This window comes from Pongo pygmaeus, chromosome 16 (genome assembly GCF_028885625.2).
Source record: "Pongo pygmaeus isolate AG05252 chromosome 16, NHGRI_mPonPyg2-v2.0_pri, whole genome shotgun sequence".
Classification (NCBI taxonomy): domain Eukaryota; kingdom Metazoa; phylum Chordata; class Mammalia; order Primates; family Hominidae; genus Pongo; species Pongo pygmaeus.
Window position 1 is genome coordinate 13,355,001 of NC_072389.2, and position 16,514 is coordinate 13,371,514.

Consider the following 16,514-nt stretch of genomic DNA (forward strand, 5'->3'; position numbering starts at 1 on the left):
CATGCCATTCCCTTCCACGCCATTGTATTCCACTCAATTGCAGTTCATTCCACTCCACACCACTCCACTCCACTCCATTGCATTCCATTTCATTCTACTCCACTCCACTGCATTGCATTCCATTTCATTCCACTCCACTCCACTCCATTGCATTCCACTCCACTACACTCCAAACCACTACATTCCACTCCGCCTCATTTCATTTCATTTCATTCCAAATCACTGCATTCCATTACAATCCACTCCACTCCATTCCATTCCACTCCACACCACTCCATTTCATTCCACTCCTCTCCACTCCATTCATCTCCACTCAACTGCACTCCTATTCACTCCACTCCATTCGATTCTATTCCATTTCATTCCACTCCACTCCATTCCATTCTATTCCATTCCACTCTTTTCCATGTCACTCCATTCTACTCCGTTCCACTCCATACGAGTCCACTCCTTTCCACTCCACTCCTTTCCATTCTATTCCACTACACTCCACTCAACTACATTCCATTCCATTCCATTCTGCTCCAGTCAACTCCATTCCATTCCATTGCATTCCTTTCCATTCCATTTCACTCTATTCCTCTCCAATCCACACCATTCCACTCCACTGCACTGCATTCTATTCTATTCCTTTCCATTCCATTCCCCTCCATTCCATTCCATTCCACTCTACTCCGTTCAACTGCAGTAGATTCCACTCCAATCCATTCCATTCCATTCTATTCCTTTTTATTCAATTCCATTCCATTCCACAACAGTCTACACCAGTGCACTCCAATACATTCCATTCCGTCCCACTCCACTCCATTCCATGCCATCCAATTCCATTCCACTCCACTACACTCCATTCCCCTGCACTCCACTCCATTGCACCAAAATCCAGTCCATTGCGTTCCATTCCATTCCATTACATTACATTCCACTCTCTTCCATTCCATTCCAATTGTTTCCAGTCCACTCCACTCCACTGCATTCCACTCCACTCCACTCGACTACACTCCACTCCACTCCTATCCATCTCATTCCTTTCCACTCCATTCGTTTCCATTACATTACACTCCATTCCACTTCACTCCATTCCCCTCCTTTCCACTATATTCCAGTCCATTCTTCTCCACTCCACTCCATTCCATACCGTTCCACTCCATTCCACTCCTGTGCACTCCATTCTACTCTAGTCCACTCCATTCCACTCCACTCCACTGCACTCAATTTTATTCCACTCCACAACTTTCCACTCCATTCTATTCCATTTAATTACATTTCATTCCACTCCACTTTACTCCATTCCACTGCACTCGAATCCATTCCACTGCATTCCACTCCACTCCACTCTATTGAATTCCACTTCATTCCTATCCACTCAATTCTATTCCACTCTACTCCACTCCACTCCATTCCTTTCCTTTCCACTCCAGTCCACTCCATTCCATTCCATTGCACTCCCCTCCACTGCATTCCATTCCACTCCACTCCATTCCATTCTATTACATTCTACTCCACTCCACTCCAATTCACTCCATTCCACTCCAATCCATTCAAATCCACTCCATTCCATTCCACTCCATTCCATTCCATTCCATGCCACTCCACTCCACTCCATTCCACTCCACTCCAGTGCACGCCATTCCACTCCATTCCACTCCATTCAATTCTGCTTCATTTAATTCAAATCCATTCCACCCTACTCCACTCCATTCTACTCCACTCCATTCCATTTCATTCCATTCCACTACAATCGACTCCCATCTACTCCACTCCACACCATTCCATTCCACTGCTTTTCCTCCCCTACTTTCCTCTCCACTCCTCTCCATTCCACTCCAGTCCACTCCATTCCTGTACACTCCACCACATTGCATTCTATTACGTTTCATTCCACTCCATTCCATTCCACTCCATTCCACCCCTTTCCTTTCCATTCCACTCCATAACAGTCCAGTACACTCCACTCCACTAGACAACAATCCATTGCATTCCATTCAACTCCACAACATTCCATTCCATTCCTCTCCTTTCCATGACACTCCATGCCACTGCACTGCATTCAACTCCACTCAATTTTAATCCACTACATTCCATTACACTCGAAGCCACTCAGTTCCTCTCAAGTCCACTCTATTCCATGTCACTTCACTCCACTTCAGACCACTCCATTCTACTCAACTACATTTCTTTCCGTTCCATTCCTTTCCACTCCACTCCACTCCATTCCTCTCCAGCAGACTTCATTGTATTCCAATACTGTCTATTCCATTCCATTCCTTCCCACTCCATTCCATTCCATTCCATTCCATTCCATTCCACTCCATTCCTTTCAATTCCTCTGCATTCCACTCCTCTCCACTCCACTCCACTCCATTCCATTCCATTCCACTCCACACACTCCACTCCATTCCTCTCCACTCCATTCCATTCCGTTTCATTAAATTTGATTCCATTCCATTCCACTGCACGCCGCTCCACTCCACTCCACTCCAATCCATTTCATTCCACTCCACTCCACTCCACTCCATTCCTCTTCACTTCACTCCACTCCACTCCATTCAATTCCATTCCATTTCACTCCACTCCACTCCATTCCACTGCATGCCACTCCATTCCACTTCACTGCACTCTATTTCGTTTCATTGCATTCCACTCCACTCCATTACATTCCACTCCATTCCAGAACACTCGACTCCATTCCACTCACCTCCACTCCACTCCACTCCATTCAATTACACTCCACTCCATTCCATTCCCTTCCTCTCCATTCCATTCCATTCCATTTCACTCCACTCCACTCCACTGCATTCCTGTCCATTTCACTCCTCTCCATTCCACTCAACTCCCTTCCATTCCATTCCACTCCACTCCACTCCATTCCATTCCAATCTACTGCAGACCTTTCCATTCCATTCCACTCCATTCCTCTCCTGTCCACTTCTTTCCATTCCTCTCCATTACATAATATTCCATTCCATTCCATTCCACTCCACTCCACTCCATGCCACATGATTCCAATCCACTCGACACCACTCCACTCCTCTCCATTCCATATCATTCCACTCTACTCCATTGCATTGCATTTCATTTCACTCCATTCCTTGTCATTCCTTTCCACTCCTCTCCTTTCCACTCCACTGCATTCCACTCCACTCCATTCTATTCCAATCCATTCCATGCAACTCCTCTAAACTCCACTCCACTCCATTGTATTTCATTTCACTTCACTCACACTCACTCCACTCCACTGCGTTCTACTCCTCTCTATTCCATCCTACTGCATTCCATTCCATTGCATTACACTCCATTCCATTCCATTGCACTCCATTCCTGTCCATCCCACTGAATTCCACTTCACTCCACTCCACTCCATTCCACGCCCTTCCACTCCATTTCATTCCACTCCATTCCTCTCCATTCCATTGCATTCCGTTGCATTCCATTCCATTCCACGACACTCCACTACAATCCATTCTATTCCGTTCCTTTCCATTCCACTCCATTCTTCTCTACGCCACTGAATTCCACTGCACTCCATTCCATTCCATTCCATTCCATTCCATTCCATTCCACTCCATTACAGTACACTCCACTGCATTCAATTCCACTCCACTCCACTCCATTCCTCTCCACTCCACTCTATTCCGTTCCATTCCATTCCACTCCCCTTATTTCTATTCCACTCCACTCCACTCCATTCCAATCCATTCATGTTTATTCCATTCATTTCCATTCCACAACTTTCCATTCCATTCCACTCCATTCCATTCCATTCCACTCTACTCCATTCCACTGTGCTCCATTCCACCGCATTCCAATCAATTCCATTCCATTCCATTCCATTCCGTCCCATTACACTGCACTCAATTCCTGTCCACTCCACTCTGTTACACTCCACTCCTATCTACTCTGATCAACTAAAATCCACGCCAATCCTCTCAACTCAAATCCACTCCAATCCTCTCCACTCCACTCCACTCCATTCCATTTCACTCCACTGTTTTCCACACCTCTGCAATCCACCCTTATCTACTCCATTCCATTCCATTCAATTCCATTACATTTCACTCCACTCCATTCCATTCAACTGCACTCCATTCCTTCCCATTCCATTCCATTCCACTGCACTCCACTCCACTCTAGTCCTATCCACTCCATTCCATTCCAGTTCATTCCTCTCCTCTCCATTCCATTCGCATCTACTCCACTCCTCTCCAATCCAGTCCATTCCATTCCATTCCACTCGACTCCATTCCATTCCACTCTATTTCTTTCCATTCAATTCCACTCCATTCCATTCCATTCCACTTCACTACACTTCAATCCACTCCACTCCACTGCATTCCATGCCACTCCATTGCATTCCTTTGCATTCCTTTCCATTTCACTCCATTCCTTTCCACTCCACTCCTTTCCAGTCCACTACACTCCATTCCACTCCACTCCATTCGACTCCGCTCCACTCCATTCCGTTCCATTCCATTCAACTCCACTCCTTTCCATTCCACTTCGCTCCACTCCATTCCATAACACTCCAGTTCATTCCATTCTTGTCCATTCCACTCCATTCCGTTCCATTCCACTCCATGTCATTCCATTCCACTCTACTCCATTCCACTCCACTGCATTCCACTCCACTCCATTCCACTCCACTACATTCCATTCCATTCCTTTCCACTCCATTCCATTCCACTCCATTCCATTGCAGTCCATTCCACTCCATTCCACTGCACTCCAATCCACTCCACTGCACTCCATTGCAATCTACTCCACTCCATTCCATTACTTTTCATTCCATTCCAATCCATTCCATTCCACTCCACACCATTCCATTCCACTCCGCTCCATTCCACTCCACTCCACTGCATTCATCTCCACTCCATTCCACTCTGCTGCATTCTATTCTACTCCATTACTTTCCAGTCCTTTCCATTCCACTCCATTCCACTCCACTTCACTGCATTTCTCTCCACTCCACTCCATTCCATTCCATTACATTCCTTTCCAATCCATTCCATTCCACTCCACTCCATTCCATCCCATTCCTTTCCATTCCACTACACTCCATTCCATTCCACTCCACTCCATTCCACTAATTTCCATTCCATTCCACTCCATTCCATTCCAATCCACTCCATTCAATTCCACTCACTCCTTTCCACTCCACTCCACTCTGCTCCACTCCATGTATCTCCATTCCATTACACTCCACTCCATTCCAATCCATTCCTTTCCACTGCACTCCACTCAACTCCACTCCACTCCCTTCCATTCCACTGGATTCCACTCTTCTCCATTCAATTCCACTTCACTCTACTCCTCTTCACTCCACTGCTTTCCATTCCACTACAATGCTCTCCAGTCCACTTCAATCCATTCCATTACATTCCACTCCAATGCTCTCCACTCCACTACACTAAAGTCCACTCTACTCTACTCCATTCCATTTCATTCCCTTCCATTCCAATCATATCCATTCCACTCCACTCCACTCCTTTTCATTCCATAGAACGCCATTCAACCTCACTTAACTCCAATTAACACCATTCCACTCCATTCCATCCCACTGCATTCCATTACACAAAACTCCCTTCCATTCCACTCCAGTCCATTCCACTCCACTGCACTCCATTCCATTACTTTCCAATCCATTGCACTACATTACTTTCCACTCCACTCCATTCCATTCCACTACACGCCATTCCACTCCAATTCACTCCAATCTGCAGAACTCCGTTTCATTCAACTCCTGTCCAGTCCATTGCATTCCACTCCACTCCAATCAGCTTCCCTCCACTCCATTTCAATCGACTCCATTCCATTCCTTTACAATCCACTCCACTCCACTCCACTTTACTCCATTCCACTCCACTCCATTCCCCTCCACTCCATTCTATTCCTTTCCATGCCAATCCACTCCATTCCACTTTACTCCATTCCACTCCACTCCATTCCCCTCCACTCCATTCCCCTCCACTCCATTCTATTCCTTTCCATGCCACTCCACTCCATTCCACTCCACTCCACTCTAGTCCATTCCAGTCCATTCCACTCCATTCTGTTCCACTCCATTCCATTCAACTCCATTCCATCCCTCTCCACTCCATTCCACTCTATTCCATTCCATTCCTTTCCATTCTATTCCACTCCTCTCCACTCCACTCCACTCCATTCCATTCCAGTCAACTCGACTCCAATCCAATCCATTTCACTCCACTCCCTTCTATTCCATTCCATTCCAATCAACTCCACTCCATTACACTCCACTCCATTCCATTCCATTACACTTCAGTCCATTCCAGTACCCTCCAGTCCACTCCACTCCACTCAATTCCATTCCATTCCACTTCAGTCCATTCCAGTACCCTCCAGTCCACTCCACTCCACTCCATTCCATTCCATTCAACTCCACAACATTCCATTCCTTTCCACCACTTTCCACGCCACTGCATTACACTACACTGCATTCCACTGCCCTCAATTCCACTCCACTTCATTCCCTTATATTCCTTGTCACTCAACTTCACTCTTCTGCACTCCATTCCATTTCACTTCACTCCACTCCACTCCATTCCACTCCACTCCATTTCTTTCCATTCCATTCCATTCCACTCCACTCCACTCCAATCCACTCCACTTAACTTCACTCTCTTCCACTTCTCTCCATGCCAGTCCATTCCCTCCCTCTCCATTCTATTCCATTCCATTCCACTCCATTCCATTCCACTCCATTCCAGACCATTCCTCTGCATTCCACTCCACTCCACTCCAATCCATTCCACTCCATTCCATTCCACTCCATTCCACTCCACTCCACTCCATTTTTTCCACTCCATTCCATTCCTATCCATTCAATTCCATTCTATTCCATTCCAATCCTCTCCCCTCTCCTCCACTCCACTCCATTCCATTTCACTCCACTGCACTCCTCTCCAATCCACTCAACTCCATTACATTCAATTTCATTTCACTCCACTTAAATCAATTCTGCTCCACGCCACTCCATTCCATTCCACTGCACTCCATTCCTTTCCTTTCCACTCCATTCCAATCCACTCCATTCCACTCCATTCCGTTCACTCCATTCCTCTCCACTCCATTACGTTACAATCCACTCCACTCCTTTCCACTTCATTCCATCCGTTCCATTCGATTCCAATGAATTCCATTCCATTTCACTCCATTCCACTCCACTCCTCTCCACTAATCTTTACTTCATTTCGTCTGATTCCTTTAAAGTCCATTCCACTAATCTCCATTCCTCTGCACTCTACTCCCCTCAATTCCACTCCTTCTAATTCCATTCTGCTCCATTCCACTGCACTCCACTCCACCGAACTACACTCCACTTCAATCTATTCCTTTCTGTTCCATTCCATTCCATTCCTTTCCCTTAAATTCCATTGAATTTTTCTCCATTCCACTCCACTTCACTTCACTCCTCTCAACTCCGCTCCTCTCCACTCCATTCCATGCCATTCCATTCCACTGCATTGCAATAGATTCCTTTCTTTTTAGATTATCTCACTCTGTCACCCAGCCTGGAGCACAGTAGCACAATCTCAGATGCCGTTCCATTCCATTGAATTGCGTTCCATTCCATTAGGCTATGCTCTGCTCTGTTCCATTCTGTTCCATTTAACTCCACTCCACTCCACTGCTTTCCATTACATCTGATTCCACACCACTCCATTCCACTCCTCACCACTCCACTCCATTCCAATCCATCCCATTCCAATCCGCTGCATTCCACTGCACTCCATTCCACCCCACTCCACTCCACTTCATTCCATTCCATTCATCCCATTTCATTCCTCTAAATTCCACTCCACTCCACTCCATTCCACTCCTCTCCACTCCAGTCCATTCCATTCCACTCCATTTCATTCCACTGCATTCCATTCCATTTCCTTCTTTCGAGAGTATCTCACTCTGTCACCAAGCCTGGATCACAGTGGCACCATCTCAGATTCCGTTCCTTTCCATTCCTTTAAATTCCATTCCATTCCATTCCATTCCACTCGACTCCTCTCCATTCCATTTAAATCCATTCCATTCCATTGCAATTCATTCTATTCCATTAAACTCTACTCCATTCCATTCCATTCCATTCCACTCCACTCCCCTCCATTCCCTTTAAATCCATTCCATTGCAATTCATTCTATTCCATTAAACTCCACTCCATTCCATTCCACTACATTCCATTCCATTCAATTCCACTCCATTTCATTCCCTCCATTCCATTCCATTCCACTCCACACTATTCAATTCGACTTCATTCCACACCAATCCACTCCACTCCATTCCATTCCACACTATTCAATTCCACTTCATTCCACACCAATCCACTCCACTCCATTGCACACCACTCCAATCCACTCCATTCCACTCCATTCCACTCCACTCCAATCCATTACACTGTATTCCACTCCATTCAATTGCAGTCCATTCCCCTCCATTCCATTCCATTCCACTGCATTCCACTCAAATCCTTTCCATTCCACTACATCCCATTCCAATCCATTCCATTCCATTCCACACTATTTTCTCCACTCCGCTCAATTCCATCTCACTCCACTCCACTCAACTCCTCTCCATGGCATTCCTCTCCCCTTGACTCCACTCCACTCCGTTCCATTCCATTCCATTCCATTCCATCCATTCCACTCCATTGTATTCCATCCCACCCCATTCCATTCCATCCCCCTCCATTCCATTCCATTGCACTCCATTCCACTCCACTCCATTCCATTCCACTCCTTTCCACTCCACTCCATTTCACGCCTCTCCACTCCACTCCATTTCACTCCACACTGCTCCATTCCTCCCCTCTCCACTCCACTCTTTTCCACTCGACTCCACTCTACTCCATTCCTTTCCATTCCAATCCATTCCATTCCATCCATTGCACTCCATTCCATTCCACTCCACTCCACTCCATTCCACTCCATTCCAATCCTCTCCACTCCACTCCAATCCTCTCCACTCCACTCCACTCCATTCCTTTCCACTCCATCCCCTTCCTCCATATTACACTCCACACCACTCCATTCCACTGCACTCCATTCCATTGCATTCCACTCAACTCCACTCCACCCCAATCACCTCCATTCCACTCCACTCAATCCCAATCCATTCCACTCCATTCCACTCCACTCCACTCCATTCCTCTTCACTACACTCCATTCCACTCCAATCCAATCCACTCCTTTCCATTTGATTCCCTTCAACTCCATTCCACTCTACTCCACTCCTTTATACTCCACTCCACACCATTCAATTCCATTCCATTCAATTTCATTTCATCCCATTTTATGCCACTCAATTCCATTCCTTTCCTCCCGATTCCTGTCCTTTCCAATGCATTCCACTCCATTCCACTACATTCCATTCCACTCAACTCCATTTCATTGCATTCCATTCCATTCCATTCCATTTCACCCCTTTCCATTCCATAACTTTCCATTCCATTACTGTCCATTCCACTCCATTAGACTCCACTCCACTCCATTCCACTACATTCCAGTACATTCCAATCCATTACACTCTACTCCACTCCAATCCATTCCACTCCGTTCCACTCCTTTCAACTCCATTCCTTTCCAGTCCATTCAACTACACTCCATTCCATTCCATTCCACTCCACTCGTTTCCATTTGACTCCACTCCACTCCATTTCACTGCACTCCCCTCCATTCTATTACATTTCACTCCATCCCATTTTATGCCACTCAATTCCATTGCTTCCCTCTCAATTCCTTTCCATTCTACTACATTCCACTCCAGTCCAGTCCACTCCATTCCACTCCTTTCCATTCCATTCAATTCCACTCCATTCCTTTGAATTGCATTCCACTCCACTCCACTCCTCTCCATTTCATTTCAATACGTTCCAGTCCACGCCATTCAATTCCGCTCCAATCCTCGGCAATCCACTCCATTCCATTCCCTCCATTCTACTCCACTCCACTCTATTCTACTCCACTCCGTTGCATTCCAATCCATTTCATTCAACTTCACTCCACTGCAATACACTCCTTTCCATTTCACTACACTCTACTCCACTCCACTCCATTCCTCTACACTCCATTCCACTCCATTCCACTCCGTTACCTTCCACTTTATTCCACCCCATTGCATTCCATTCCATTTCTCTCCATTCCCCTCCATTACACTCCACTCCACTCCATTAAACTCAATTCCAGTACATTCCACTCCATTATACTCCACTCAATCCACTCCTCTCCATTACACTCCACTCCACTCCATTCCACTCCACTACACTCCATTCCATTCCACTCCATGCCACTACACTGCATTACATTCCACTCTTTTCCACTCCTCTCAATTCCATTCCACTACATTTCATTCCATTCCATTCCATTCCATGCTACTTCATTCCATTCCATGCCAATCCCCTCAATTCCCTTACACTCCATTCCACTCCACTCCATTCCATTCCATGCCAATCCCCTCAATTCCCTTCCACTCCACTCCACCTCATTCCATTCCATTCCATTCAACTACACTCCACTCCATTCCACTGCACTCCATTCCACTCCACTACACTCCATTCTACTCAACTCCATTCCACTCCCATACCCTCCACTCCATTCCACTCCACTTCACTCCATTCCGCTACATTGCACTGCATTCCTTTCCACTTCACTCTATTCCATGCCATTCCACTCCACTCCTTTCCTCTCTACTCCATATCAATCCATTCCAGTCCGCTCCATTCCACACCAATCCTTTCCACTCCATTCCACTCAATTCCTCTGCATTCCAGCCCATTCCATTCCACTCCACTCGATTCTATTCCTTTCCATTCTATTCCTTGCCATTCCATTCCACTGTAATCCTCTGCACTCCACTCTATTCTATTCCACTCCATTCTATTCCCTTCCATTATACTCAACTCGACTCCATTCCACCTCACTTAATTCCATTCCATTCCATTCAGTTTAATTCCTCTCCTCTCCACTCCACTACACTCCATTCCATTCCACTCCGCTCCACTGCGTTCCATTCCATTCATTACACTCCAGTCCACTCCATTCCACTCTATTCCTTTCCACTCCATTCCACCACACTCCATTCCACTCCACTCCATTCTATTTCATTAAATTCCATTAGACTCCACTCTATTCCATTCCACTCCATTCCATTCCTCTGCACTCCACTTCAATCTACTCCTCTGAACTCTTCTCCATTCAGTTCCTCTCCACTCCACTCCAATACAATCCACTCCATTCGACTCCAATCTATTCCACTCCACTCCATTCCATTCCATTCCATGCCACTCCACTCCACTCCATTCCACTCCACTCCACTACAGTCCATTTTACTCCACTCCATACCTTTACCTTCTGTTCAACTACATTTCATTCCACTCTACTCCATTCCACTCCACTGTATTCCATTCCATTCCATTCCACGCCAATCCATTCCACTCCACTCCATTCCATTCCACTCCACTCCATTCCACTGCACTCCATTCCATTCCATTCCACTCCACTCCACTCCATTAAAATCCACTCCTTTCCACTCCACTCCCCTCCATTCCATTCCATTCCATTCCACTGCATTCCACTCCATTCCAATCCACTCCATTCTATTCCATTCCATTCCATGCCACTCTCACTCCACTCCACTCCATTGCATTGCACTCCACTCCACTCCTTTCCATTACCTTCCACTCCATTACACTCCACTGCACTCCATTCCAATCCACTCCACTCTATTCCATTCCATTACATTCCACTCCTCTCCATTCCACTCCACTCCACTTCATTCCACTTCACTGCAGTACATTCCATTCCATTCCATTCCATTCCATTCAATTCCACTCCAGTCCATGCCACTCCACTCCATTCCGGTCCACTCCACTCCCCTCCACTAAATTCCATTCCATTCCATTCCATTCCAATCCACTCCATTACATTCTACTCCACTCCATACCACTCCATTCCTTTCCACTGCACTGCAATCCATTCCATTCCACTCCACTCTATTGCATTCCACTCCACTCGAATCCATTCCACTGCATTCCATTCCAAGCCATTCCATTCTGCTCCACTCAACTCCACTCTATTCCAATCTATTCCACTCCACTCTCCTCCATTCCACTCCATTCCACTCAATTCAAACCCACTCCACTCTGCTCCATTCCATTCCTTTCCAGTGCACTCCACTCCACTCCATTCCATTGCAATCCTTTTCACTCCACTGCATTCAATTTCCCTACATTCCACTGCACTCCATTCCTTTCCACTCCATTCTACTCCATGCCACTCCATTCCACTCCACTCCATTCCATTCCATTCCACTCCATTCCACTCCACTCTATTACACTCCGCTCCACTCCATTCCATTCCATTCCATTCCATTCCATTTCTCTCCACGCCACTCCACTGCATTTCATTCCACTCCATTCCACTCTACTCCACTCCATTCCATCTTTCCATTCCACTCCATTCCATTCTATTCCATTATTTTCCTCTTCATTCCACTCAACTTCACTACACTACATTCCACTATATCCAATTCCATGTCACTCCATTACTATTACCTAAACTCAACTCTACTACACTCCCGTCTGTTCCACTCCATCCTATTCCATCCCGCTACATTCCACTGCAATCCCCTTCACACCATTCCACTCTTCATCATTCCAATCCATTCCATTCCTCTCCATTCCACTCCACTCCACTCCACTACATTCCAGTCCATTCCATTCCACTCCTCTCCCCTCCACTCCAGTCCACTCTGTTGAATTCCACTCCATTAAAGTCCACTCCGTTCCACACCACTCCATTCCATTCTATTACAGTCCACTCCTCTCCATTGCATTCCATTCCATTCCACTCCACTCCACTTCAGTCCACTATGCTCCATTCTGTTCCATTCCTTTGCATTCCTCTCCACTCCATTCGATTCCATTTCATTCCACTCCTTTCCATTCCACAACATTCCACTGTACTCCACTCAAGTCCATTAAACACCATTCCCCCGAACTCCACTCCATTCCGCCACACTCCATTCCATTCCGTTGCATTCCACCCAACTGCACCCCTTTGCACTCCACTCATCTCCATTCCATTTCACTCCAGTGCAGGACACTCCACCCCACTCCTTTCCACTCCACTCCATTGCATTCCGTTCCTTTACATTCCACTCTGCTCCACTCCATTCCATTCCATTCCATTCCATTCGACTCCTTTCCATTCCACTCCATTCCAGTCCACCCCACTCCACTCCACTCCACTCCATTACATTGCATTCCACTCCTGTCTATTCCATTGCATTCCACTCCGTTCAATGTCATTCCATTCCACTGCACTCCACTCCATTCCACTTCAATGTATTCCAATCCATTCATTGCCACACCGCCAAACTCCACTCCACTCCACCCCGTTTTATTACATTGCACTCCAATTGACTCCACCCCAGTCCATTCCACTTCACTCCATTCCATTCCACTGCACTCCACTCCACTCCATTGTATTCCATTCCATTCCATTTCACTCCATTCCTTTCCATGCCCCTCCATTCCTCTCCTCTCCAATGCACTCCATTCCACTCAGTTCCACTCTATTCCATTCCACTTCATGCCAATCCACTCCTTTCCATTCCATTCCATGCCACTCCACTCCACTCCACTCCATCGCATTCTGCTCTCTTCCATTCCACTCCATTCTACTCCACTCCACTCCATCCCACTCCACTCCATTCTTTTCCATTCCATTTAATTCCATTCCATTCCACCGCACTACACTCCACTCCACTCCCTTCCACTCCACTCCACTCCCCTCCACTCCAATCCATTCTATTGCATTCCATTCCACTCCACTCCATTCCCTTCCACTCCACTCCACTCCCCTCCACTCCAATCCATTCTATTGCATTCCATTCCACTCCACTCCATTCCATTCCAACCAACTGCACTCCGTTCCACTCCACTCTACTTTCAATTCCATTCCATTCCACTGCCTTCCATTATATTCCACTCCCTTCTATTCCATTTCACTCCAGTTCACTCCACTCCATTCCACTCTACTCCACACTACTCCACTTCAGTCCACTCAATTCCATGCCATTCCATTAAACTCCACTATATTCCATTCCATTCCACTCCACTCCACTCCACTCCACTCCCACTCAATTCCTCTCCATTCCATTCCACTCCACTCCATTCCATTCCATTCCTCTCCACTCCACTGCATTCCTTTCCACTCCATTCCAGTCCTCTCCACTCCACTCCATTCCATTCTGCTCTATTCCATTCAATTCCATACGATTCCACTCTCTTCCACTCCACTCAACTCCACTTCAATACATTCCTTTACATACGATGCCTTTCCACTTTTTTACAATCCTCTCCACTCCACTGCACTCCACTCCACTCACGTCTGCTCCATCCCATTGCATTCCACTCCATTTCTCTGCAATCCACTTCATCCCACTCCACTCCACTTCATTCCATACCATTCCATTCCATTCCTCTCTATTCCACTAAACTCCACTTTACTCCACTCCACTCCTCTCCAAACCATTCCATTCCACTCTATTCCACTGTGTTCACTTCCATTCCTTTCTTTTGATAGTATCTAACTCTGTCACCCAGTCTGGAGCGAGGTTGCACAATCTCAGCTGCTGTTTTTTCCGTTCTGTTCCACTCCACTCCTCTCCGCTCCGTTCCTTTCACTTTCATTCTTTTCCACTCCACCGCATTCCATTATATCCGATTTCAGTACAAACCATTGCACTGCTCTCCACTCCACTGCACTCCACTCCATTCCATTTCACTCCGTTCCATTCCATTTTGCTCGATTCCACGGCACTCCACTACACCCCACTCCACTCCAGTTCATTCCATTCCTTTATGTCCCATTTCATTCGAGTCCTTTCCTCTCCACTGCAGTTCACTCCACTCCACTCATCTCCAGTACACTGCATTCCATTCCATTCCACTGCATTCCATTCCATTCTTTCTTTCAAGAGAATATCACTATGTCACACAGCCTGGAGTGCAGTGGCACACTCTCAGGTTCCATAACATTCCATTCCATTCCATTACACTACATTCTATTTCATTCCTTTCCACTCCAATCCACGCCATTCCAATCCACTCCATTCCATTCCACTCCACTCCACTCCATTCCACTCCATTCCACAACATTCTACTCCATTCCATTCAATTCAATTCCATTCTATTGCACTGCACTCCACTCCTCTACACTCCATTCCATTCCACTCAACTCCACTCCACTCTATACAATTAAATTCCATTCCACTGTACTCCATTTTATTCCGTTCCTCTCTATGCCATTCCATTCCATTCCACTGCACTTCACTGCTTTCCACTCCATTCCATTCCACTCTATTCAACATTGGTCCATTCCATTCTATTCCATTCCACTCCAATCCATTCCACTCCATTCAATTACATTCCATTCTACTCTGCTCCACTCCACTCCACTTCATTCCATTACATCCTGTTTCAGGCCACTCCATTCCACTCCTCTCTACTCAATGGCACACCACTCTACTCCATTCCACTCCGTCCCATTCCATTCCACTGCATTGCACTGCACTACACTCAACCCCTCTCCACTCCGCTTCATTCCAATCCATTCCATCCAATTCCATTCCTCTCCATTCCACTCCACTCCACTTCACTCCATCCGACTCGAGTACACTCCATTCCATTCCATTCCATTCCATTCCATTTCAGTCCTTTCTTTTGAGAGTATCTCACTCTGTCACACAGCCTGGAGAGCAGTGGCAGAGTCTCAGATTCCACTCCATTCCATTCCATGCTATTACATTCCATTCCACTACACTCCACTAAACTCCATTCCAGTCCACGCCACTCCACTCCACTAAACTCCACTCCATTCCATTCCGTTCAATTTAATTCCATTACACTCCTCTCCACTCCACTCCACTCAATTTCACTCAATTCGATTCCATTCCATTGCAGTCCACTCCACTCCTCTACACTCCATTCTATTCCACTCAACTCCACTCCACTCTATACAATTCAATTCCATTCCTCTGTACTCCATTTTATTCCATCCCACTCTATGCCATTCCGTGCCATTCCACTGCACTTCACTACTTTCCACTCCATTACATTCCACTCCATTCAACACTGGTCCATTCCATTCTATTCCATTCCACTCCAATCCATTCCCCTCCATTCAATTACATTCCATTCCACTCTGCTCTACTCCACTCCACTTCATTCCATTACATCCTGTTCCAGGCCACTCCATTCCACTCCTCTCTACTCCACGGCACACCACTCTACTCTATTCCACTCCGTCCCATTCCATTCCACTCCATTGCACTGCACTCCACTCTACCCCTCTCCACTCCGCTTCATTCCAATCCATTCCATCCAATTCCACTCATCTCCATTCCACTCGAATCCACTTCACTCCATTCGACTCAAGTACACTCCATTCCATTCCATTCCATTCCATTCCATTCCATTGCATTCCATTTCAGTCCTTTCTTT